The sequence below is a fragment of the Rhineura floridana genome, chromosome 9 (genome assembly GCF_030035675.1).
Source record: "Rhineura floridana isolate rRhiFlo1 chromosome 9, rRhiFlo1.hap2, whole genome shotgun sequence".
In the NCBI taxonomy this organism is placed as follows: domain Eukaryota; kingdom Metazoa; phylum Chordata; class Lepidosauria; order Squamata; family Rhineuridae; genus Rhineura; species Rhineura floridana.
In genome coordinates, this window is record NC_084488.1 from 35110582 (window position 1) to 35135728 (window position 25147).

Consider the following 25147-nt stretch of genomic DNA (forward strand, 5'->3'; position numbering starts at 1 on the left):
TCATTAATTTATGAGATAAGGTCCAGCCAACAATGCCGGACGGACTTCCTAACAAGCTCTATCTGCTTAAGCGATACGTTTATCTTTTCTTTAAAGAGAGAACGGACTAACAGGCAAGCACCCTTCTTTCTATTATTTTTTTTACTTGGTTTAAATTGTTGCAGCAAAAGGAGATTTGTCAGATTGATCGGCTTTGGACAACTTCTGGGTGAGATATAGCTCTTCTCTGTTATTCACGAAATTAACAGCTTATCTCTGTTTCTGTCGCAAAAAGCTGTCCTGGAAGTGCATTCTAAAGATAATAAACAGAAGAGGGATTTCTATTCCTGATTTCTATTCCGAGGAATATTATATTGTCTGGGACTATTCTCTTTTTGGTCTATTTTATTTTGACGAATCTGCTTCTTCACGACGCCACTAACTGTTTTGATGCTGGGAACTAAATTTGTTTTGCATTCTTGAACATAGAGAGATAAGGCAGGTTGCTCTGTTTATACTGTGATGTCATCAAGCCTGGAATATTAACCCAATCGTTGCTGAAATAAGAAGTGGTTCTTCTTTATTTTTGTTTTGCTTTGTTTTCGTGGTTTTAAAAATGGCAATCAAGAAAGTGGCTGAGAATCTGGAAGTAATTATGTTTCAGAAAATAATGGATGAGATTGACATAACGAAACAAACCCTGCGACAGGGTAGTAAGGAGCTGAAAATTGAACTGAGCAAAATGACGCAGGAGCTTAAAGAAATAGGGGATCCTGTGAGAGAGGAGAATGAGATCAGAGATAAGAAAAGAAAAAATAAAGGGAAGATACAAGCCCTGGAGATTGGAACAAATGTGGAATTGGAAAAAGATCTGGAGTTTATGGATTTTAGAAATAAAATCTACTGTTTGGAATTTAACGTTATCTCTGAAGAAATTAATGAAGATATTAGAGATAAAGTTATCAATGGCTTGGATAATCTTCTGGACTGGAATGATGTGATGGAGCTTGATATAGAGAAAATCTATGGAATTAACTGCAGCCATGTGACAATGGAAAAATTCTTAAGAGATGAGCCAGTGCATTTTGTAAAAAAGAAGAACACAGATATGACTTTACAACAGTATTTCAGCAACTTATTCAGAATGGATGGCAAGAAAATATTTGGGATAGAGGAAATTCCCATCAGACTCTTATTATATGACTATGGCTACAACAGCAAGATTATTATGGAATACTGATAATGGAAGATTGGACACTGAAATTACTGGACTTAACAGGACTATTGAAGATGGAAGATGGAACTAATAGGGATAATGGAATAATGGCTATTGAAATTATTGGACCTAACAGATTCTGATGAGATGGATTAATCGAAATGTTTATTTGGACTATGGTTATGACAATAAGATTATTATAATTATTAACGAGATGGATTAATTGACATGTTTATTTGGAGAAAAATTGATAGATATATTTCTTAAAGAATTGAAACCTCTCTTTGACTTTTTGTGGAAAGAATAAAGTAATGTTTATGAGATTTGATGATTAATTAAGATAACTACTGGAGGAAAGTGATTTTATAATATGATTTAAGAGACAGGATTGTTATATATTGTAGACCTATAACTGATTTGATATGTGACAAATGGGAAGTCAACATTTTATTTTTTTTTGTTTAATCATTTTTGTTTTGTTTTGTTTTTTGTCTTTGAATGTTTTATGATTTTGTTTTCTATGTTTTATGAAAATTTGAATAAAAATTATTGTAAAAAAAAAAAAGAATTCTTTGAGAGTGTCAACAAGCATATAGATAGAGGTGATCCAGTGGACATAGTGTACTTAGACTTTCAAAAAGCGTTTGACAAGGTACCGCACCAAAGACTTCTGAGGAAGCTTAGCAGTCATGGAATAAGAGGAGAGGTCCTCTTGTGGATAAGGAATTGGTTAAGAAGCAGAAAGCAGAGAGTAGGAATAAACGGACAGTTCTCCCAATGGAGGGCTGTAGAAAGTGGAGTCCCTCAAGTATCGGTATTGGGACCTGTACTTTTCAACTTGTTCATTAATGACCTAGAATTAGGAGTGAGCAGTGAAGCGGCCAAGTTTGCTGACGACACTAAATTGTTCAGGGTTGTTAAAACAAAAAGGGATTGTGAAGAGCTCCAAAAAGACCTCTCCAAACTGAGTGAATGGGCGGGAAAATGGCAAATGCAATTCAATATAAACAAGTGTAAAATTATGCATATTGGAGCAAAAAATCTGAATTTCACATATACGCTCATGGGGTCTGAACTGGTGGTGACCGACCAGGAGAGAGACCTCGGGGTTGTAGTGGACAGCACGATGAAAATGTCGACCCAGTGTGCGGCAGCTGTGAAAAAGGCAAATTCCATGCTAGCGATAATTAGGAAAGGTATTGAAAATAAAACAGCCGATATCATAATGCCGTTGTATAAATCTATGGTGCGACCGCATTTGGAATACTGTGTACAGTTCTGGTCGCCTCATCTCAAAAAGGATATTATAGAGTTGGAAAAGGTTCAGAAGAGGGCAACCAGAATGATCAAGGGGATGGAGCGACTCCCTTATGAGGAAAGGCTTTTTAGTTTAGAGAAAAGGCGGGTCAGAGGAGACATGATAGAAGTGTATAAAATTATTCATGGCATTGAGAAAGTGGATAGAGAAAAGTTCTTCTCCCTCTCTCATAATACTAGAACTCGTGGACATTCAAAGAAGCTGAATGTTGGAAGATTCAGGACAGACAAAAGGAAGTACTTCTTTACTCAGCGCATAGTTAAACTATGGAATTTGCTCCCACAAGATGCAGTAATGGCCGCCAGCTTGGATGGCTTTAAAAGAAGATTAGACAAATTCATGGAGGACAGGGCTATCAATGGCTACCAGCCGTGATGGCTGTGCTCTGCCACCCTAGTCAGAGGCAGCATGCTTCTGAAAACCAGTTGCCGGAAGCCTCAGGAGGGGAGAGTGTTCTTGCACTCGGGTCCTGCTTGCGGGCTTCCCCCAGGCAGCTGGTTGGCCACTGTGAGAACAGGATGCTGGACTAGATGGGCCACTGGCCTGATCCAGCAGGCTCTTCTTATGTTCTTATGTTCTTTGTATCAAAACGTCATAAAACTGCACAGAGGCCTGTTTCTTAAGTGCACCTTGGTTGCTGATCAACATTCACCAGTGGCAATTGGGGTGGGGTCATCATGCACAACTCAGGTGAAAGCTGCTTGTAGTAGAATTGAGCACTCTCTCTCCAGCAGAGAGTGGGAGTGGGGGACAAATTCAATGTAGTTTCTACTCTGCTATCTTTGGGACTATAGGGAATTATCATATTCACACTTTCCGGAACAATATGAGAATGGAAACGCAGCCATTCTTTGAATTTGTATTTTTCTGAATTTTGCAATGTACTTCTCCAAACATTGCTTACAAAAATGCATATATTAGGAGAAAGTGTGCATAAAAATGAATATATTAGTGAAAATCACATACAGGACTCCAATATAGGAGCAGAATTTGCTTGCAAAAGTGTGTACATTGGTCAAAATTGCATGGACAAATGTGTATTAGGAGAAATTCACATGAAAATGCTGAAGAATTTTCATGAGGATTTTTTTGAAAAATCACAAATTCCTGTAGAAATGTGAAGAACTGAATTAAGATCAGAAAAATTAGAAATTGAGAGAACTGAAATTGACAGATCTTTCCATCTTACATCTTTAGGCTTACATAAGCCCGTTTGGCTTCACTAAGACAGAATGACACAAAATTGCACTTGATTTGTATTAAGTGGCCAGAAATAGTGATAACAATGCCTGGATTTAGAAGGGTGATGCTATCAAAACGCTGACATGAAGACAATAATGTTCAGGACTTTGGGTGTGATGGGTAAACCAGTTGAACTCCTATGGTTGGACTTAAAATAATTTTAGGATAGACTTATTGACTCTATCCCAGGTTACCTGACTTAATCAGTTTGTGGGTCAGACTGGCCACCTATTACATGTTTGCCAAACAGGTAACATAACCAAATTGTATTTTCCAATATTTATTTTAGATTTCTACTTGGCTACCTTTAGGAAGATAGGGAATGGGTAAAGCAATGTAAATGTCATTCCCATGAGATCAAAAGGATAGAATACACATTCAAATGTGAATTGCAGTATACAAAATGGAATTAAAGGACGGTCTCACTTATTTAAACCTCATCTTTTAAAAATCCTGCCCAAAAAGTGCTTGTAGCATATGCTTAAAATTAGAAGCTGGAAAGAAATCCCACATTTCATAAAGAACCACTTTTGCTTCCTGTCCATGTGCTCTTGCTGCTTGCATCATTGAGCACATACAAATAAGAGTCAAGAAGGTGCTCTGAGCTGAATGTTGAGATAGTGGCGGAACAGTGAGCTAGAGCTGTTTGGGATTTTTTAAGGTTAGAATCAGCACGGGGATAGAGTCCAGTAGGGTTGGTTGCAGGTTTGAGGGGGCCTTTGGCATAGTGCCCTCTGGTGGCACCCTCCTACCATCCCTGGAGGACTTACATGTCTGCAGGGCTGCTCTGATTGCCACTGCTGGTGTTGGTGCATGAAAATGCCCAATGTGATAATTTCTTGACAACATGTTCAGCTATGCCTAAATTTGAGGAAAGGGGGAGGGGGGAACTTAACCTAGAGCTGTCTTTTATTTTTATTTTTTGCAGCAGTCCTTTTTGCATGCCTCCCAGTCAAATTATTGGCAGCTCTGATATAGTTCTCACTTTTTCTTTTTTTCATTGAGTTCTCTGACTTTTTTGCTTCTCTTTTCTTCTCTTTTTTAATTCAGTATGTTTTACTATATGTTTAATCACATTTTGTATATTAACAATAAGAATTTGTTAAAAAATAAAACAGTGTTCTGGAAGCAACTCATCCTTTTCAGGCTTCCTACCTTCAGGGAACCCTCTCCACATTTCTTTGTCTACATATCTGTGAGTCTGTGCATTGAAAAGGAAGCTGATGAGTGTTCCAGGGCACACTCTCCATTTGTTCACAGACCCAGGGCCCTCACCATTGCTCTGTGTCAATTGCTATTGTACCTTACCCATAGAGAAGATCCATAGTGGCAGACAACTTGCCTTTCCGTTCAGTGAAGTTTGTCCTCCATTAATGAGCAAAATTCCTGATAAGTTTCTAGGAAACTTCAGTGATCCCAAGAACACAGCTCAAAAATCACAGTTCTAGATCAGGGATAGCCAGCATGGTGCTTTCCAGATGTTGCTGGACTACCAATCTCATCATCCTTTATTCATCAGCCATGTAGGCTAGGGCTGATGGGACATGTATCCCAACAACATCTGGCATGTATCATTTGGGCACTCCTTTTTTAGATCATTATCATGCTTTGTAATGCTGGGAAGACCCTAAAAACTGGAGGCAATCTGGGAAGCGGAAAGCCTATCAAGTTTTCCTTATCAGTTTCCAAAGGTTTGGATTCAGCACAGTGACAGGATTATGCTGCATTATATGATTGCATAATTAACATGACTGGCTAACTTTAATCTTAAAGGTTTCTTAGCAAATGTATTTTTGGTGATGCAACAGAGGGAGGGGAACTTGCATGGGGGAGAAAAAGAAATGCAAAGTCTGGGGTCATTTACATTAGCAAGACAAAGGGGAACAACAAGAGGGCAATAACAATCTGTCTCCTCTCTGCCTATTCAGAATTTTTTCAAGAGCCTCTTTGAAAAGATGTCAGTGGCATAATCCTCCAGAAGGCATTGATATGTTTCATTATGACAGTCCCTGGCAGCTCATCAGTTCTGCTCAGGATGTGATCTTCTCCTTCCAGCAACTGAACTAATTTGTTTCCTTCTATAGCGTTTAGATTCTCCAGCCTCTGGCCTTGTTCTTTTCAGTCTCACTTCCGAAAAGACAACAAAGCAAACAAAACTTTACATTTTTAGAACTATATTTCTGGACCAAGTTGGAGACGGGGTGATGGGAAGAATAGTGATTGATGCCAAAGCATAAGAATGTTGGATAAAATCATTCAGACTAGAAATCTCAAAACATTGAATTATTCTGTAATATTTCCTTGTACATCACTGGGATGACTGCAAATGACTCCATGATCATAGTGAGCACAACCCTTTCCGCACCTGGAGAGTAAAATGCAGAGCAGTTTCCACCAAATGTAGATGCAATTACAGCCAGGTATCTTCTCAGTGAATACGCTGAGTGCAATAGCTGTGTGTTATTTTTCATTTCCTCTGTAGAAGAGTGCAGATGTTAGATATGCATTGGGGATTCCGAATTTTGTTTTTAACTAGTTTATCCCTAAATTGTTTTCTCGATTGATTGGCTTTTCCTTCTCATAATTTCTCTTCTAGTTTTATGGGATCCTTGCCACCCACTCTCCTTTGGCTACACCAGAGTGCTCCCACCTGCTGAGTACAGCTAACATGACTAGAAAGGAGCAATTTGCCTCTTTGTTGGAGATCAGAGGTGCCAACCTCTTTGCACTTAACATTACCATTAAATCACTGCCTTCAAAAAAAAGCACACACACAACTTAGTAGGTTACGACAGCCTATTAAAACAGTCCACAATTAGCAAATCCGTACCCATTGCTGTAATTAGCAAGATCAAAGCTTCAGTTGCCATTGACAACTTAGTCTTCAATATTACAGAGCCAACTTTATTTTACTATGATTTTGCCTACTTAATTAAATGTGAAAAGTTGTAATCAGCATTTCCTCTTGTGCTAGCAAAAGCCTTCCTAATTTGTGTCATTGTAACTGAACTTGCAGGGAGAAGAAAATAGAGGTAGGCACCAATTGCTAAGAGTAAACAGGCCACAACTTTAAAGGCATAACATTCTAGCTATTTAGGCTGGCACTCAGTCAATAGGTCTGTTTTGTCCTGTGGCATACCATTACATTCTGTTCTGTCCTCTTTCACTGTACATATTTTGTGTGCGTTAATACACACTTTTAACGTACAATAAGCACTTTTCAATACTCTTCAATGCATTCACCAGTAGTGTTGGATAATTCTTTCTCCATTGGGATCTTTTGCTGGGGGTCCTTAAAAAATATTTGAGGACACAGGCTTGAAGCAAAAAGGTAGGCCTTTATTCTTTACAAGCATATGCATATGCACATACAGGGTCAGCCCCCCAAAAACATCCAGGAGAGACTGCACTGACGCACTATGTGCAAGCTCTTTTATAGAGTACAGTTACAACATGTGACAATGATTTCACCAATCTCATAAGTTCCTGCCCACCCAACATCACAGTTCCTCCTCTCTACAATCGTTCCAAACCAATCAGAAAGCATTAGGAAATTCCAGTGGTGATTCCAAGATTCTGTCCATATCATTAATGTCTCTATTGTCCTACTGTCTTAAAAGACTAATGAATTTTGGGAGTAGTTAGAACAGTTACTATTTTGAATATGCTTTCAAGCATACTTTGTACATTCCATATGCCATTGTTCCTGATCAGTCAGGCTGACCCAGGTACTCCTGGAAATATTTGGACAAGTTTCCAGAGTTATGTTAAGCCTCAACTCAGGGTGTTTGGGAATGTATAAGCACCCCCAGTTCTATTCCTTTGCCATAGGGGTTCTTATGTCCTTATACTTTCTCGGAAATCCCATTCCCTTACTTATGAAATACATAGCTCAAGAGAGGGGATTATTTAAAAACTTGAGCTTCATTTTGAAGCCACACAGACTAAGGAAAAATGGGTAACTCTGGTTAACTAGTATCTTTCAGCCTCAGGGATATAGAGGAGGCAGGCCACCCCCTCTTTCTTAATGAAAACACCACCTTTTTCTTAATGAAAACACTCTTATAAAGTTGTAAAATCATTATAAAATCTCACTATTTCTCTTCATTAAACCCTTAATAATTATTACAGACTTTCCCCCTAGGTGGCATTATAGCTTTACCCAAGAATCAAACATTGGCAATTCCTACTTATTACATCAATCACAGCTTCACAATTTAAATGCTCCTTGCTTCCAAACAATAGGGTAATCAGTTATCTGTCAGTCAAGCATCAGCCAGGTCTTGGCAAAGAAACAGAAGGTCCCTGTGACCGCTGCCATTTGCAATAGGTTTTTGCAACAGGTTTTTGCTTACAGGTCTGAATTAAATGCTAAGATTCAATGTTCTCTATGAGCCTGAATCTTCAGGGCCCCAACAGGCTTGCAATTCAATGCTTAATTCTTTATGATTATAAAACATATACCTTCTTAATATCTATGATTATATATGTATGGATATATAGAATTCCCCATTAGTAGAATATACATGTCGTATGCAACGTCTGTGGAAAATACATATTTTTGTGCACCAAAAATGCATTCAAAATCTGGAGAAGTGCATAATCCAACTGAGTGTCCCAATCCACAAGCAAGTTGAGGAGCACAGGATCAGGTCAGTACACTGTGAAAAGCAGACCAAATGAATTACTTCCTCATCCCTAATTTAGTCATATATACCTATTCCATGGGATCTGTACTAACTGCCTATACAGTAGGGCTCCACTTTACAGTGATTTGCTAATACAGCGGTCTCAATTAGACTAAAGCCCCACTCATACGGCACTTGTTCCGCTTTTACGGCTTTTTTCAGGCATCGCGTGCCATTCTATTCAATGAGTTCTGCTTTACAATGGTTTTCGCTTTACAGCAGGGGTCCACAACATAACCCACTGAATAAGTGGGGCCCTACTGTATACTTCTGGGTCCAATTTAAGGTGTTAATATAGACTTCTAAAGCCCTGCATGACCTGTGATCCAGTTATTTGTTGAAGCACCTCGTCTCATATCAGCTATCCAGGCCTTGCAGTTAATGGTGGTGGGATCTCTTCTTGTGGGCTTGGCCGACTGTGTGGCAGTGATGCAGAAGAGGGCTCTCTCTGTTGTGGCCCCCAACTGTAGAATTTCCTCCCCCTGGAGGTGCAGATGGGGACAACTTTGATGGGCCTCTGTCACCAAGGAAGCAGGCTTTTGTATGAAATTGGTTGGGACATATACAGCCTTATACTGAGTCAGACCTACTGACCCATCTAGCTCAGTATTGCCTACAATAACTGGCAACAGTTCTCCAGGTTTTTTGGCAGGGAGTCCCTCCCAGCCTTACCTGGAGATAGTAGATAAGAAACCCAGGACCTTCTGCATGCAAAGCAGATGTTTTACTACTGAGTTACGTCTCTTCCCCCTTGATTCTCTTTACTTATTTATTTATTATTTAATTTATGTCCCGCCTTTCCTCCCAGCAGGAGCCCATTCTCTTTAATGTTTCAGGTTTTTCCTGTGGTGCCACATTTTTCCTGTTGTGCCAAACTGACCAGTTTTAAGTACTAGATTTGATTGTTGCTTTATGTTGAATGCAATTATGTTGGAAACTGCCTTAAGTTCACTCACTATATGTGATGAAGGGCAGTCTAGAGATCTGCTAAATAAAATAATAAACATCTCGTCCTTATGTGAGATTTTACCCCCTGGCACAAAACACACTAAGGAACTGTTCCTGATAAAGTATCTGTCCCATTTGCGAGGAAAGGTAGTGATGAAGCCAGTTCTCACTGGAGTCACCTACAAACCTTGTTGATAATATCCTACTTTTATCACCATAGACATCAGTCACACTCTTGGACCACTCAGCCTTCTGAGTGTCCTGCCCATTGAGATGGCCCTTCTGGGTGTCTTTCTATATTCACCCCCACTGCTGGTGTTTTTGTATGTCCATGAGAAATATTGTGATGAAAGAGCATGTAATTACCTAAGCAGCCAAACTCAACTTGTCAATGCATCACAATCAAAACCTACCCAGGAGAAGGAAGTTCCCAGGAAAGGGGGGGGGAAGCCAGCCAAAGGTCAATCAGGCTGATTTTAAAACACACACACACACACACACACCTCAGCCTCTACAAAGAGCAAGCAGATCCCAGTTTGCTCCAGGTGATGGGTAGAAAGGCAAGATAGCTGAGCTGGTGACCAGGGCATGGCAGGCCCAGTTCCCAGTGCTGATTCCAAGTCTTTTAAGACTGCCTCTCCAGTCAAATTGATTTGGGAGCAGCACAGGCCTGAAACCTCTCTGTGAAGTCCCCAATCAACTCTGCCTCAATTCTCCTCCCCAGTAACCTACCTTGCAGGCTTAATTGCAGCAAGCAGGGAAACCCTTCTCCATCAAAGTAGAAATTATTTCCATGATGGATGTAAAACAACTAGTTGTCAGACACATCATAGGATTTCAGTTCTTGCCTGATATACTTGGCCTTCCCTTCCCTTGAGACTCATTTTTTCAATTGTCATCCATCACTCAACACTGTCTGAAGACCTCCCCTCCCCCCAAAAAGCTAGCTGAGCATGTTCTCTGGCCTTGGCAATAAAGGGCCTCAGGTCCTTTCTCCCTACTAGGTCCAATATTGTGTTGTTTGTTCTTCCTTGCCTTGCCTGACACCTGGCTACCTCAACTGGGTCAAACTAGCAACTTATATTAGGAGAAGGTTGTGGAACTGAAGTAGGACATATCAGGTTTTTGCCCTTTTTAACCATATTGACCAATTTTCAGTCTTCAGCCATGGGTGATGAGGCAACTGTTTCCTGGTAGTAAGCAACATATGTATGGCAGTTGCATAGACAGCAAACTGAGCTGAGTGGGGAAACTGTCTCACTCATGTATATGATGTCACTTTAATTCCTGCAGTCTGCCCATTTTTGCATCCAATAGTAGCTGATTCACTTTTTGCGGTTGTTACTTGTATATCCTGCTCCAGACAAAGTGAGTTAGTAGGAAGAGTGTTGTAATTAGTCCTGGAAGACTTGGATTCAAATCCTTGTGTGGTCATGAATCTCACTGGGTAAACTTGAGTCAGTCACCATCTCCCAGACTAACTTCTTTCTCAAGGGCTGTTGTGAGGATAAAATGGGAATACAACATATGCTGCCTTGAGCTTCTTGGAGGAGAGCAGGGATTTCGTGTACTTCATTTAAAATAAACAGAAACCCCAAAATAATTTAATCCAAGTATGAAGCTTTTCAATGCCTCCTCATGATCATGCTCAATTAATCATCTATATTGATAATTTAATATAGCACTTCTCCTAAGTGTATCACATACATTTTCTCACTAATCTTTATAACAACTATGTTAAGTAGGTCAGTATTATGCCTAAATTATAGTTTGGGGACTGGTGTTGAGAAAATGGCTTTCCTATTACTTCATTCAATTAGCTGATGGCTGTGTTCATTGGAATGAGGAAGCAGCTGGATGAGGAAGAGGCAAGGTCGGGGTGCTCTGGTTTAGTGTCGGTAGCAGATCCTGCAGGTGCACATGAGGAGCTACTGCCACCAATCAGGAGCTCCCTGACCTTGCTGTTTCCTTGCCTCACCGTATCCCTGGCCTGTTGAGTGGCAGTGCTGCTGCTGGAAGGGCACTGCTGCCACTCTGTCCCTCTGACACTGGCATTGTTGGTTCATCCCAACTTTCTGGGTCATCCCATTTGCTCTTGACAGTCATGCTGTGCTGCTTGTATTGCAGTATATTTTATCCAGTTATTATTATACTTGTTATGTTATGTAGCTATATTATGGAAATTGACTTTGGGAGCCAAGCCCATTGTACCAAAGATGCCTGTAGTACATGTACTGTGTTGAGTTAGATGTTGTGTACATGACGTTGCTGCTGAAATGACAAGCACATGTCACATTCTCCTTCCTGTGCCCCATAACATTTAATAATAATAATAAACTTTATTTCTACCCCGCCCTTTTTCCAATAGGACTCAAAGCGGCTTACAACTAAAAACAACACCAATTAAAACATACAGAAGTATACTATTAAAAAAGAATTAAACTATGAGAAAAAGTAAAATAATAAAATATAGGTTAAAAACAGCGGACAATTTAAAATAATAAAATCATATAATGTAGTCACCAGACCTATGACACTTAATCCTGGTCGTTCTGTATCCCAAATGCCCGTTGAAATAAAACAGTCTTTACTTGTCGCCGGAAGACGGCAAGGTGGGAGCTGATCGCACCTCACTCGAAAGGGAGTTCCACAGCCTAGGGGCGGCCACCAAAAAGGCCCTATCTCATGTCCATGTCATATGTGCTTGTGAAGGTGTGGGGATTACAAGAAGGGCCTCACCTGAAGATCTCAAATCCCAGATAGGTTCATGTAGGGAGATACGATCTGTCAAATAGCCTGGACCTGAGCCATACAGGGCTTTGTAGGTCAAAACCAGCACTTTGAATTGTGACCGGAAACCAATTGGCAGCCAGTGGAGCTGTTGTAACGGGGGAGTTGTATGGTCCCTGTAACCAGCCCCGGTTAGCACTCTGGCTGCAGCTCTTTGTACCAATTTAAGTTTCCGAACAGTCTTCAAAGGCAGCCCCATGCAGAGCGCGTTACAGTAGTCTAAGCGGGATGTAACCAAGGCATGCAACATTTAGGCACATTTATTCAGGTCGTTTGTGAGATCATCCCACCATGCATTTTCCTGACCTGTTCCACATCGTTGGCTGCCATCGGTGGGGTGCAGAAACATTAATTGTGACAGTATCTTGACATTGGTACATGTGCCTAAAATAAAAAAGGGGGGAATTGATACAAGGCTGCCATTTTTGGCAGCATGTTGAACCTAACATCTCGTCCCACCCTTAGTTAGACATGCCTAGATGAAACCAGCAAACCATTCTAGACAAAGAAAAAGACCCCAAAAGCAAAAAGCACTTTGATAGAACTCAATAAAGAACTTGCCTTGCCATTTTACATCAGTTCTATTAAAGGAAAGCATTTCCTAGCAAACTTTTTAATTAGTTTCTGGACAACCAAATACATGCTTGGCTTGAAAGAAAGTTTGGCTTATCTCCTTTTCAGGTCATGAACGCTTTATTCAATGTGGTGTTGTTGCTGTTGATTCATTAATTCTATAGAACTGTATGCAGTTTTGCATTCATTATTTTTACATATTTGAAACCAGAGTAGGTTATGAGGGTCAAAAGCTCCTTTTTTTCTGAATATGTCTCTTAAAAACAAACAGCCCATGAGATAAGACTGAATACAACAGCCTTTGATGTATTACATCTCAGTGGTATCTGACAACCCTTACTCCCCAGTGATGCAATTCTTTTCTAATAATTTAGTCTCAGTCTATTAAAAGACAATTACAGATAATGCATCCAGGCAAGTGGTGAAGGATGTCCAGAACACCACTTGTTGAAAGGTTATCAAAACACCATTCTCAAAAAAAGAAGTGTGTTATTGATTTTTTAATCATTTCAGACAGAGGCTGTTATATAGATTTTTTAACAGACTGAACATAACTAGAAAGAGATGGAAATGGATTTCCCCTTTGCTACTTCATATGTCATAATAGAATTTTTAAAATTCATTTACAGCTAGGTAAAGAGGGCAGCCAACCATTCAGAGGTGAGGCTTGCTTATCTTGGCTAAAGACTTAATATGCTATTGATCTTTTCCCCTGATTCTGAATTTATTATTATATTTGACAGCATCACATATGATAGCACCTGGTGATATTTTATGATCCTCTTGATTCACAGATTAATGCAAAAGATGGGGGCATGCTAATGATTATTTATGGAGCTGAGTGCTGATGGCATTCTAGTTTTAAATCTATTATGCAGCAACAGCATGGAATTGGATTGCTATAACTGAATAGCATAGTGCTACCCATTCTGAGTGTCAGGATGAGGGCACAAATAGGGACAGCCCAACTAATGGTGAGTTGACTTATTTTTCATGGGACCATTAATCTCTGTTGTAAAAATGGGGGGTCATGAAATGTGGGAGAATGTTAAAGAAATATTCAGAAGGGTTGGGCTTACTTTACTTTACAGTAAGCAGGGATGGGAAACCAGTGACCGTTGGACTCCAACTTTCATCAGCTCCAGCAAGCATGACCAAGTCAGGATGATGAGACTTATAATGCAACAATGTTTGGAGGACCAGAGGTTACACTCCCTGCTTTATAGACAAGGCAGCCAAAGGTTTAGGGGAGCAGTGGGCTCCCTTCTACACTTTTTCAAAAGCCTCATCAGCTACTTGTCACAGCTAACAAGACTCTCTACTGCATCCTCCTGAATTCCTCTTCTTGTGCTGGATCCCTATGGAAATGATGCTGCCATCACCCCTTCACTCCATGTGAATGTCCAAACGCCTAAGCCCTACACAATATCCAGACCCAGGATCACTGCTAGTCATTATTGGTTGTGGATGCCAGAGGTTCATTGCTTTCTTACTCGCAGGGACTCATATTATATATATCCCTATAACCTTCTGTGCCCAAAGAGGGTTCTGAGGCTTGATCAATATTAGATAGCACTTCTGACTATGACTGAGGACTGGATCAGTTAAAATCCAACTTGATCTCATGCATGGAGGGGAGTGAGTGCACACAGCTCACCCCCACCTTTTCAGCATGCCAAATATCAATACTTATAAATGTGGGGGAGGATTATCAAAATGCCACCTACATGCATATGTTCCAGTGTCCTTAGGTGAAATTGGTGTAAATCAGCAACATCATTTTCACTATCACACATTTAATGATACGTATGTTGGTAGCGTGTGGGCATCCCATACCCACATGAACAGTTGGGGATGGTGAGAGCTTCAGGTGTTGGGGGAGATGTATTATCTGATCTGGCTCCCAGTCTCAGCCAATGAGGTTCTGGTTCAAGGAACAAGGCAGCCCTAAAACAGGTCTGGGTCTGGTCAGTACCAGTACAGGTCACTTCCTGAGAATCCAGGGTATATCACTTTGTGCTCTGTTGATGAAGAGTAGCTGTGCATTTTTGGATTGTCTTTAATACAAAAAACATGCATGGATTTCATTCATCATATTAACTGCTTGCAATGTTTTTGTTAATAATTCAACCATAGACTGAGCATATCTGTTCCCCACTATTTTGCAATTCAGACAGTTAATATATTTTTACATGAAACTTTTATATTTCTTCTTCAAGAGAGCTTAGCAGAATCTTGCAGTATTTCTCCAGGATTATTTACAAAAAATATAAAAATCAAGTCATGCTGTATCAGGAGGGGAGGGAGGCGAGGAAGCAGCGCCAACTAATTTAGAAAGTAACTAAGTAGATTTATTAACTTTTCAAGGACCATTGTGCATCCTTAGACAGAAAATGTAATAAAATACAAAACAGAGGGGGTAATTTAACAGGGAAATAACCTGTCTTTTTAGAAAAGCGGAAAATGAAATGAGAATTTCCATATATGCAACATCAAAATATTACACAATGATGGATAAAGATGACATTTACAAGGCTTGGTAATGTAGAATAGTGAAGTTTACAGGAAATTAATATAATATTGTGGTTGTATCTTTTTCAGAGAAACTAAATCAAACGTCTTTGTCTGACAAGGTCAAAATTTACCACAGTGCTCATGAAATGGTTGCAAGCTGATGGGGTTTCATCCCTTTGAAAAAAAATCTGTCTCAAGAATCATTTCAGGTGTGAAAAATATATATACAATTCTGCGGTGAGTCAGCCTTACACAATATTAAAAAAGCAACAACACTGAGAAACTTTACAAAATCAGAGGGAAAGAAGGCTGTGAAATCTCAGAACAAGTGGCATGATCCATTCCTCCTCATGTGTACAGCTCGATGCATCAGCAAGAATAGATGGATCCTGCTATAACTGGTCTATTGCAGACTCACCAAAACAAGTGTGTCCCATCAGTTCTCTACTGCGACCTGCTAAGGTAAGGGTGGGGAACCTCAGGCCCAGGGGCTGAATGCAGCCCTCCAGGCCTCTCTGTCTGGCTCCACATGCTCTCTCCAGGCAACAGCCCTCACTGACCCTGCTTTACATCTTGAGTGTTCTTGCCTGGCTGGAATGAGTCCTTGAATTCTGGTAATGCCTCTTGCTTGCCTGGAGGATAGAGAGGGGTGCAAGAATGTGTGTAGAAATTAGCCTATTGTACACAAATAAAATTTACATTCGTTGCTCCACCCACTTTTGCCTTTGCCCTGTCCACCACTGGCATCTGGCTCTTGGAAGGTAGCCCAGAAGGGAATATGGCCCTCAGGTTAAAAAAAAGTTCCCAGCCCTGTCCTAAGTTCTCAATCCTCCTTGTTTTGCTTTTGATCTGGGACTGCAAAAAAATGGGAGGGTTGTCAAGCACCTGACAGACAACAGTGCATGGCGGGTGGGCTTGCTATAGTTGCACATTGTGTAAGGCTGCTTTATTGCAGTACAGTCTTTCTCAGGCAATAGATTATTTCTGAGGTCAGCAACTACACTGGTCCCGATATCGGGCAGGAATTGCCCAAGTCCTTCTCACTCATCTCCCTGCCTCATTTTCTTCTGCCAGAATAGTATCAACTGGATGAGACTGGGACACAAATTTGGTGTTAAACACATACAGTAATTGTTGCTTTGAAATAATGCTCACAGTTCTTTGTACTAAGTCTATAGCATCCAGACACATGGTGTATACAAAATTGCTGGGCTTCCCAAATCCCCAGATTTCCAAGCAAAGCTAGCCACATGGCCAACAACACAGTCAACTGCCTTGCCATGCTTCTATATCCAAAAGCCCACTAGAAGCACTAGCTGCCAACTGAGAAGGTTTGCTTAACTGAGGATTGTTTGTTAAGCCTTTATGCTACAGTGTTGTTTCACAGGTTTTTTACCATCATTTTGTTTTTTTGGATCTTGGACTATTCATATGAAAAGCAGCTTGTAAATCCTTATTTTATTTATTTATAATGTTTATACCCCACCTTTCCTCCAAGGAGCTCAAGATGGCATACATGCCTATACCCACTTTATCCTTACACACATATATGTAGGGTTTTGTTCAACCAAGTCTTGCTCAGAGACAACCCATTGAAATGAATGAACCTACATTAGTCATGCCTATTAACTTAAATGGTTCTGCTCTGAGTAGGACCAGCATTGAATGCCACCCATATAGTTGTTGGGCTGAACTTGATGCAGCAAAGCAACAAAAAGTGTTGCAGAGCTTTACAGACTACATTCAATGGTAAATGTGTTAGCCTTTAAGGTGCTTCAGAATTCCTTTTTGCTTTTCATTTGTTGGGGAAGGCTGTGCACACAAAACAGTGACAAATGTTTACCAGCACTGTTTATTTCCTTTTTTAAAAAAATAACCTTATGTTGTTTTAAGAAAATATTTTAAAAATTCTGGAACTAGGCTGGAATCCTGGAGATGAGAAACAATCTTGCTTCCTGCTGATATGTAGCCATCTCACTCTCATGATCACCTGGAGGCTTTGTCTTGACAAGTAGTAAGTAAGATTCTGCTTCTGTAGTGAGCAGTTCAGTGTCAATTGTGGGGTATTTTGGAGTCAACTCAAGAAGCTTGCTGTTTCTCAATATTCATGGGAATGGAACCATGTTGAAATCAATTATGGCTTTGAGGCAGGGTGTATCCTCTAAGGCATTCCCTCACCTACCCCTTAAAATTAATGAAACCGCACCACTGCAATGATTGGTGGATTCCTTTTTGATGGGATTACATTATTTGTTTATTCATAGAAGTTTGCCCAGATTGTTATAGTAGATAGTTGTTTGAAATTTATGGCATAAATTATTTCAGAGAACGGGTGGAGAAGTTGACAGAACGTAGGGCTTGGACTAATGAGATTGAGTTTATCTATTTAGCCATGTAAGCCATTGGGATGCCTCGGGGGAATCTTAGTCCAAACTATTTTACAAGGTTGCTGTAAGGAAAAAAAAAGGGATATCCCCATATATGTCACAATGGGCTAAGGCACTAGACCAGTGGTTCTCAATCTTTTTTGGTTCACGGTGCACTGTAAAACATATAAAAAATTTCTGGCGCACTTCGTGTACAAAATTAAACATATATTAATATATTTTAAACTATGAATAAAAATAGCTTAATAATAATATACTTTCATAATATTCGTGGCACACCTAGCCACTTCTTCTGGCGCACCAGTGTGCCGCGGCACACCGTTTGAGAATCACTGCTCTAGACAATGATTGAAAGCGCAATAAGCTTACTGAACCTAATTAAATCTGAAGACACACCACTTAGGAATGAGAGATGTGATGTCACCAGCATTTTTAATCATCTGGCTCATAATGCAGATTTGTCCAGGTTTTAATGCTCAGATGTAGTACAAATTGAGCAGTTTCTCCAGAACCTCAGGTCTGACTTGGCATGGTCCAGTACAGCAACTAAGGGCACAATCCAACTCACATTGAAGACTGAGGGGAGTTGGATGCGGCAAAACTTTATGCCAACTTCCCCTGAGTTGGACTGCTCTGTAACAACAATTGACAATATTTTCTACCACAGATTTGCTTAGTTGTCCATATTAATGAAAGCATGGTATAATTTTTCCCTGCCATGCATTCTACAGTGTGGTAAATGTAGGGATGGGGAAGAAATTTGATTCAGTTTTTATTTAAACCCAAATCTATCAAATATGTACTTTCCGAAACAACATGAGAACCGAAACACACAAATCCTTTGAAATAAACACTTGTCTGAATTTTGCAATGCAGTTCACCAACCAATGCTTATAAAAATGCATGTATATGGGGAACATGTGCATAAAAATGAATGTATTAGTGCAAATGGCATACAAAAATGCATTGTATTGGGATAAATTGCTTGCAAAAACAAATGTGTTATTCAAAGCTGCACACCTAATGTGTTCATTATTAGAAGAAATTCACACTAAAATGCTGAAGAATGTTCATGAGGATTTCAAAAGTTCATAGAGGTGTGCAGAACTGAATTTAAGATTCAAAAAATGAGATACTGAGAGAAGTAACATTGACAGATTCATCCCTAGGTAAAGGTTCGGTTAGGAGCCTTATCAGAATGAAGGTTCGTAGGCTTATGATCGGTTCCCCATGTGGGGTGGACTGAATGAACAGCATACGTTGGCAAACCACGCTGCTGTTCTCAGTACACTATCTCTCAAGACATTGCGATCTGACCAGTGGAAAAACAGGATGTGGTTAACTTTATGGCTGTAAACGATACTGACATCTGTAGTGGTTAAATAACTGCCTGCATATTGCCACGTAGATAATGCTGTTGTACTATGTATGTACGTGATGTTATACAATAGTTAAAGGTCATAGGCTGTTTATGGAGAGAAAATAATCCACGCCTCCAAGCGGAGGTAAAATAAAAGCGGAGACGAGAATTACGAGGGGGGCTCCGAAATTGAACTCTGGTCTCACCGTGTCTCACTGTGTCGTGATATCTACATCTGGTGACCCCGACGTGATTCAGAACAAACACCCTCGTACCCACTGGCAGGATCAGCCAACGGTGCACCTCAGCGTACAGCTCCCATTCGTGAGTATGGGGGGGGAATTGTCAGCTCAGCAGAAGGTTCATGCACAAGAGCTACAAAAAATTTTAAAACAGGATACCTCAGCTTTTATAAGTCGTTCTCACATTGAATCATTGTTAAAAACAATTCAATGTCAATGTCCATGGTATCCAGAGCAAGGATCACTACGTCAGTCAGATTGGATAAAGATAGGGAGAAAATTACATGAAGAACCAAGAGCACCTATTCACCATCTCTTATTATGGCAAAAGTGTGCTGAGGCCATTAGTCATTTAGGGATAAAAGAGACATCGCTGTTTGCCAATTCTGACCAGAAAACTCCTCTTTATCCCCAACTTTCTTTACCTACACCTGAAAAGGATATTGAGAAATTTGTAAATGCTCCTCCATATAGCCCTCCAGTTCAACAAGAACAGGTTACTGGGAAGGTTAAAGCAGCCATAGCTCAGGCTGCAGCCTCAGGATTATTATCTATGGAAGAAATGGGAGAATGGGAGGGTACAATTTCAGCTTTTCCCGTTACATATCAGCCAGATCCTAATAATGCTAATAATCGCATAGCAACTTGGACAGCTCTTCCGTTTTCTGTTATTAGAGAAATAAATAAGGCAGTAAGAGAATATGGGATTACGGCTAATTATGTACAAGGGATGTTGGAAGGAGTAGCTACTGGATATAACATGATCCCTCAAGATTGGAAGGATCTCTTTAGGATGATTTTGACTCCTTCGCAATATGTAGTTTGGGACCAAGAATTTAGACATGCTGCTATAGCAGCTGGGGATGCTAATATCATTCCCGAGCAAATTTATGGGTCAGGTAATTTTGCTACCATAGCACAACAAGGGGTATTGCCTGAAGCCGCATTTCATCGAACTGCTGAGTGTATACAGAAAGCATTTAAAAAGGTGCCTGCTGGGAAAGAACCCTTACGTTCTTTTACGAATGTACGGCAGCAAGCAACAGAGCCCTATTTTCAGTTTGTTGACCGTTTGAAAGAGGCTCTGACACGGCAGGTTGATAACCCTCAGGCACAAGGGGAATTATTGTTAAAATTAGCTTACGAGAATTCTAACACAGACTGTAAAAAGATTTTGAAAAACATTATTCATAGACCGCAATATGAATTGGGAGACATGATTCAAGCTTGTGCAGAGGTAGGTACACATGTTCATGCCATGACATTGTTAGCTGGGGCATTAAGACAGGGTAACAAACCTACAGGCAATTGTTTTAATTGTCAAAAGCCTGGTCATTTCAGAAGGGAATGTCGGGCTCCTGGCGGAGGAGCATTTAAAGGTGGGGGCACTGTTACAAACCGGCCAAAGAAAATCTGTCCGAAATGTAAAAAGGGTTATCATTGGGCTAATCAGTGTCGTTCAGCTCCCACTACCAATACCAACGTGTCTTCCCGTCCTATTGAGGGAAACTGAACTTGGGGCAGGCTTCCAGCCCCGAATCTCAAGGAAGTGTACCCACCCCTGCTACTCAAGGAAGCGCTGGAATTGATTTAATACATGCAGAGTCAAAAGATGTTCCTTTGCCTGGAGCAGTTCTTTTAATGCCTACCACACTCACTGGCCCTTTACCAGAAGGCACCGTAGGCCTTGTACTACCGCGATCCTCTGCTTCCAAGAATAATATAATGGTGGTACCTGGTGTTATTGATTCTGATTATCAGGGAATTATTTATATTCAGTATTGGAGTCACCTTCCCCTTCAGTTGAAGAAGGGAGATTCTTTTGCGCAACTATTGTTATTGCCATATCGTCTTTTCACATCGAACACTTCCTCCCAAAAACGTACTGGTGGATTCGGATCTACAAGGACGAAATCGCCGAGTGTGAGTATTTCAGGTAATCCTTTCCATCCACAGGTAGCTGCAGTACTGGCAGAAGTGACCAGGGAGAAACCGGTTCGTAAGTATTGTTTAAACAATGTTATTTTTGAAGGTATTATAGATTCTGGGGCAGATGTCACAGTAATTGCTGAACATAACTGGCCATCCTCTTGGCCAGTAGAAGTGGCCCCTTCTGTGTGGGGAGTGGGCGGAGCTCAGGATTCAAAACGGAGTAAGGATTGGATACAAGTTGTTGCTCTTGATGGTGATCGTATAGCCCACATTCGCCCTTGTATTTTGGACATTTCAGTAAATCTGTGGGGAAGGGATTTACTGGAGCAATTCCAGACCACCATTGTTATTAATGATTAGCCAACAAAAGGCAGCTCTTCCTTTACAATGGAAGACAGACATACCCATTTGGGTAGAACAATGGCCCTTACCCAAAGAAAAATTAGAAGCTCTGCACCAACTGGTAAAGGAGCAACTGGAAGCTGATCATATAGCAGAAAGTAATAGCCCTTATAACACCCCAGTGTTTGTGATTAAAAAGAAATCTGGAAAGTGGAGGCTCTTACATGATTTACGAGAAATAAATAAATTAATTGTGCCCATGGGTCCGCTACAATGTGGGACGCCCAATCCAAATTTAATTCCATATGACTATTCCTTAGCTATTATAGACCTGAAAGATTGCTTTTTCACAATACCGTTACAAGCGCAAGACGCACCGAAATTTGCGTTTACTGTTCCCGTATATAATAACTCTGGCCCTGCGCAACGATATCAATGGAAAGTGCTACCTCAGGGCATGTTAAATAGTCCAACCCTATGTCAACAGTTTGTAGACATGGCCCTGCGACCCTTTCGGGCTCAATACCCTACATTATTGGTCTACCATTATATGGATGACATCTTGGTGGCTGGGAGAACCCTCCCATCTATGTGGCAACAACACCTTACTGATCATTTGTCACAGTCAGGGTTGCAGATTGCCCCTGAAAAGGTACAACTCAAAGAACCATTTCTGTATTTAGGACATAAATTAATGCAATCCTACTCCACTCCTGTATTGCCCTGTCTTACTTTGTCAATGAAGCCAACTTATGTAGAACTACAACAATTCTTGGGTTCTATTAATTGGATTCGACCATATTGTAAACTTACCACTCAAGACATGGGGCCTTTATTTGAATGTTTAAAACAAGGACGTCAACCTGCAGATATTATTACTTTAACGAAACAGGCAAGGCAATCCCTAGAATTAGTTTCTACAACGTTAAAAGCTATTTGGGTGGATCGACAAATATTGAATAAACCACTGATTTTATTTGTTTTATTTGATGGAAGCCAACTTTTTGCTGCACTCACTCAGGAGTCAGGCTCCAATGCTACACATATAATAGAGTGGCTTTACTTAGCCCATACACCAAAGTCATCTATCACAACTTTGCCAATGCAAGCAGCAGAAATAATCCAAAAAGCACGATTACGATCAAGGCAATTATTAGGTATCGATCCGGTTGAAATTTCGTTGCCTCTTAAACTTTACACATGGGAAAATGCTGTTGCGCTTTCTGATGACCTTCAATGGGCTTTAGTCTCTTATTTGGGCACAATTTCATGTCGTTCCTCATCAGATCCACGGCTTCAAATTACACAAAAAATTCCTATCCAGTTTCAATCTGTAATCAGTTTACAACCCTTACCTGCGGTCACGGTCTATACTGATGGCAGTCCAACTAGAGGGGTTGTTGCATGGCACGAGCAGGGGGTTTGGAAGACAATTTTCACCTTACCCCAAACTTCCGCTCAGAGATCTGAGTTGGCCGCTGTTAGTATGGCGCTGTTGACTTTTGCAGATCAGGAGGTTAACATTATTACCGATAGTCTTTATGTTAAGAATGTTGTACTTGCATTACCCGGTAGTTATGTCTCTCCCATGCTGGACACTAATCTACTTGCTCTTATGCTTACACTTCAAAAACTCATACATACTCGGTCTTGTCGATTTGCTATATTTCATATTCGCAGTCATCAACCTTTCCCAGGATTGTTAACAGAAGGTAATCAATATGCTGATCAGGCTCTTCGTGCCCTCCTTTGCACACCCATAGAAAGTCATGCCCTTCATCATCAAAATGCTAAAGCACTCCAGAAGCAATTCCATCTTACTGCCCAGGAAGCCTCTGCCATTATTCAACAATGTCCCCAATGCACACAGTTAACTCTATCCCCAGAACCAGGAGTGAACCCACGAGGTCTCATAGTTAACCAGTTGTGGCAAATGGATGTTACACATTTTCCTACTTTCTCCCCATGGAAGTATTTGCATGTTACAGTAGATACATATTCCGGATACATATGGGTAACTCCTCAGAAAGGGGAAAAAACTAAGAATGTTATTAATCATGTCATTCGTTCTATTGCCATCATGGGCCAACCTCAGACGATAAAAACTGATAATGGTCCTGCATATGTTTCACAGCAATTTGCACAGTTTTGCACTAAGTGGTCCATTACACATTTGTTTGGTATTCCTTATAATTCTACAGGTCAAGCTGTCGTCGAACGTACCAATCGTACCCTTAAAGAGCATTTGCTTAAACAAAAACAAAAAGGAGGAGTACCACTGGGATTGGCCACCAAAGAGGAGTGGCTGGCACAAGTGTTGTTTACCATTAATCATTTAAATTTGTCTCAATCTCCCAATACTCATTTTTCCTTTTCTACTCGAGCGCAGCGGCATTTTCAGCAGTCGGAGTCTCTACCTGCCCCGCGGGTGCAGTTTCGGCAACTACCAAATCCAGAGTGGAAAGGCCCAGTTCCGCTTATAACGTGGGGTCGAGGTTACGCGGCTGTGTCTACGCCTGACGGTCCTGTGTGGGTACCTGCTAGGTGTATCCGGCCCTGGAAAGACGATGTCCTGGCACGATAATCTTAAGAATCCCATCCCTAATTTTTCTCTGCAACTTCAGGATACTGGGATGTCTTCCAGGAAGCGTGGTCGGAATGTTCCGCAACCTCCCGTGACTTGGGGCCAAATAAAGAACTTAGCAACACAAGCAGAAAAAGCAATGGAACAAGCCGGGGTGGACAAGACAACTGAGAATACCATTCTTGCTTTAATTGCGTCTTTAAATACAAATTCTATTTTTGTACTTTGCATTTGTTGGATTTTAGGAAGCGCCGGGGCTGACAGGTTGGGGCAGGAGTTGGGGATGCGGTTTCAACACAATATCTGGGTTCAGTTAGCAAGAATGACAAATGTGAGTGACTTTTGCATGACTGAACATGTACAGGAAATGGGTATGTTGGGAACATGTTTAATACCCGTATGCAAAGCACCTGGGGATATTGGGAACATTACAGGACTTGGGCGGTTCATGAATACTTCAGAGATTAAATATCATACTGTTTCGAATTGGGGAACTCCAACCTTCCAGCTGCCTGTTAATGCTTTTCAATTATTTACATCACATGTTGCAAATTCCATTAATAATACGTGTGCTCGGATGGTTAATTGTAGTCGACATAAGGTGCAGAAGGGATGTCTAAAGGTTGGGAGACCCACATGGAATTGTACACAGCACATTAACATATCCAGTATGTACGGACACATTCCTTTACCAGGTGGATGGTTTTGGACATGTGGAGAAACCACTTTTAATTATGTTCCCGCTAATATTTCTGATACCATCTGTTGCCTGAGTCGACTGGTTCCCATTTTCCTTCATAAAAGGGAGTTGCTAGCCCAACGTAGGAAAAGAGAAGCTGTTGCCATGCCGGCTGATTGTAATGACAAGGTGGAATTGCTTAATAAAGCAGAAAGTGTATCACTAGCCATCTCCCTTGTTGGACTTCCTGCATTGGCAGTAAGTAACAGCAATCAATTACATAAATTAGCCTGTAATTATGTTAAGATGATAAATGCCACCTCTCGAGCCATTGCTTTGTTAAATGAAGAGCA